Raw genomic sequence first — 3,590 nt, 5'->3', positions numbered from 1 at the left:
GTTGACAAAATCACCATAACACAACGCCTACACAACAAGCTTACAGGTCTACATTTTTTATTAAAGTATATTTGTGAAGCTAAACCAAAAGAAAATGCCATATTTTATCAAATAGTTGTTAATTGTGACGCCCTGTTTCAATTTTAAGAGATTCAAAAAGACCTCACCTCAAATCTGTAGTTAGTATGATAATGACTGTATGTTATGTTATACTGGGTTTTTGGATATTATTGATCCCATCCATCCATTTTCTATACCGCTTCTCCTCTCTAGGGTGGCGGGGGCATGCTGGCCAGCTGACTTCGGGCGACAGGCGGGGTACACCCTGGACTGGTCGCCAGCCAATCACAGGGCACATACAGACAAACAACCATTCACGCTCACATTCATACCTATGGACAATTTAGAGTCGCCAATTAACCTAACATGCATGTTTTTGGAATGTGGGAGGAAACCGGCTAACATCTTTAGCATTTACCACTGCACAGGAGACTTGGCATCTCTAAAGTCAAAGTCTAGAGTGGAGTGTAATAAGAAAGTGCATAGAAGAAGAAAAGTTGCTACAAAAAAAAAAAGAACAATAAATAAATGCCTGCTGTTTCCACTTTACACGAAAATACAAGGTGTGCAGTTCAACTGACTTCAAAAGAAACAACACAATAAGATTCATCCTGTCTTCTCAGAAAGAGGCCATACAATATCCCCAGTTCAGAAGAAGATTGTATTTTCTGGCTTTTCTGGGACACTCAGCAGGTGCTCAGGGCCATGCAGTCAGCGTTGGTGCCTTCATAATCACTTTTCATACGGGACAAGAAGGGACGTTGCAAGACAATAATATACAAGCATCACCACTAAATGAGAGCCACAGCATATTTGGAAAAGTTTGCTTTTCTGCATCTTTTTTCCTCACAGTGGATGCCCTCGTTTATGCCTTGCAGCTCCTTGTTTGTCTCATCTTGAAATCCATAGTGTCCGTAGCAGACCTTGTTATCAGGACACTGTGGCCTCATCTGATCAATGAAAATATGCCAATAGAGTTTATTGACAAGGCGCTGTGTACGAGATAAGGTGGTTATCACAGGTTGTCTGCTCTCTGATGTCTAATCCTTGCTCGTGGCCTGAAAAATCATTAATTGTGCTATAGGGAAATGAAACAGCTAACATATTGCTTTGAGCGCTACCACACTGACCCCGAATGCACACATGCAAAAGTTGGAGAAAGTCTTTGGGAGCCACATCTGTCCAGTGTGTCCAAGGTAAATAAAGCTTATAAACGTTGAATGCAGGATAGTAGCTTTCGTGAGTACAGATTAAATACAATCAAGGAAGATCTGATAGACTCTAACAGTGATAAACTTCATACAAAAGGAGTTGGGTTAGCATCACTGTGTGTATTAGCACAGAATACACTTTTTCACGATGCACGTAGCCACATTTCCACCATGTATGTAAGCATACCTTGTCTCTTTGTATGTAAGAACACAGTCTTCATATATCATGCACACAATGTTTCTATGTAAGAACACACTGTATACTATGCATGTAAGCACACAATGTCTCTATCTATGTAAGACAACAGTCTCCATATACTGTGTGCAAGCACACATTGTCGCTGTGTATGTAAGAACACAGTCTTTATATACCATGTATGTAAGCACACATTGTCTCTGTGTATGTAAGAACAGTCTTCATATACCATGTATGTAAGCACACCTTGTCTCTATTTATATAAGAACACACTGTCCTCATATACCATGTATGTAAACACACCATGTGTCTATCTATGTTGAACACACTGTCTTCATAAACTATGTATGTAAGCACATATTGTCTCTATGTATGTAAGAACACGCTGTCTTCATATACCATGCATGGAAGCTCACAATCTCTCTATCTATGTAATACCACAGTCTTCATATACCTTGTCTGTAAGCACTCCTTCTCCCTATCTATGTAAGAACACACTGTCTTTATATACTAAGAACTCACTGTCTTCACATACCATTCACGAAAGTCCACAATGTCTCCATCGACTATGTTCAGGTATGCTAAGCACAACCTGTCCTCATACACCATGTAGGCAAGCAAAAGGTGTTCTCGTGTAGTACGTACAGTATGTAACCACAAAGTGCCCCCATACACCAGGTATGTAAGCACAGCGTTCACTTACACATTCTGTGGAAGAATAATGTCCCCAAATAATGTGTCCTCATATATTATGTATGTAAGCACACAGCATCCCCATACACCGTGTATTGTATGTAAGCACAGTGTTTCCTTACACAGTATGTAACACATGTAACACAATATAATATATGTAAGAATAGTGTCACTATACATTATGCATACACTATGATGGACATAGACACACCAAAGCATAGCTCATCTAAATATGGAAATTTTCACAAATGCAAAATGGATCTTTCCCATATTTGTCGAAATAAAGGGCTGAGTGAATGAAGTTAATCAGTGTATTTATCCAGCCATCTCCTATATGGGATTTCATCCACCAAACTGTTCTGTCCCCAGCTGCTCTAAACCAGGTCAAGTGGTGTTGCCATTAGCTTGATAATCATTTAGAAATAAATAAATGGATAAACGGGATAAATAAAGTACGAAACGATACAATACAATTTGTTTTGCCAACTATTACACGTTCCTCAGATAGTCACACAATATTGCATAATCACATAAACAAGCAAATCCGGTAGCATGTAACTGTTAAATGAGTTGGCATACAATGTTCAGGACTGTACACAGCAGGGGTCGTCAACCCGTCGATCGTGAGCTACTAGTCGATCTTTGGGAGTTTGCCGGTCGATTATGAGAACATTTGAAAAAAATGTATGATCACATCAGTGCCCTCACCTCCCGGACAGCGACCAACAGGCACGCATTTTGTCCACTAACACGCCTAGCCGCTATCCAGGCAGCAACCCGCAAGCCCCAGCAAGGAGCCCAGTCCCCAAAACCCGGCCGGATGTACACTAGTACACAGGCTCACTTCGTACACCATCTGCCCCCCCCTCCCGTGCAAGCAAAAAGGTCCAGCGAGAGAGAGGGAGTGACAGAGTCCACCCAACGATGTGCCTGCGAACACAACAGTAATTATTGCACGTTAATGGGGTTCAAAATCTGCCTTTGCTACCTCAAAGCACAAATATAACTCCATAGACGTGCAACTCCAAAAAAATCTTTCAGCCGCGATGACGCCGCTCGTTAGGGACTGACTGTTGTAACGCTTTGACCAGCCCCTCTCACCTCAAGCTGCATCGCTCGCCCACTACACTGAGCCAACAAGCCAAACAAGAGTTGTGGTTTGCTCTTAAAGCCGACGCCACAAGCCCAACTCCGACCAGGAGCCACAAAAGTATGGGTGTTAGGGTGTCCAATCTGCGGCCCGTAGCTCATTTGTCTTTGCATCACTGCAGAAACAAAATAAAATTTAACAGCAAATTTAAATTTAACAGCAAAAATGATAAAATACAGCAAAAGGCACAAGAGAAAAAGCTGAAATGTTGAAACCAACAACCAATAATAACACAAAGCAGATACTGTATGTACAGTATATATGTTAATACATATATACA

This window comes from Dunckerocampus dactyliophorus, chromosome 4, assembly GCF_027744805.1.
Source record: "Dunckerocampus dactyliophorus isolate RoL2022-P2 chromosome 4, RoL_Ddac_1.1, whole genome shotgun sequence".
In the NCBI taxonomy this organism is placed as follows: domain Eukaryota; kingdom Metazoa; phylum Chordata; class Actinopteri; order Syngnathiformes; family Syngnathidae; genus Dunckerocampus; species Dunckerocampus dactyliophorus.
Note: the sequence above shows the minus strand (reverse complement) of the source record.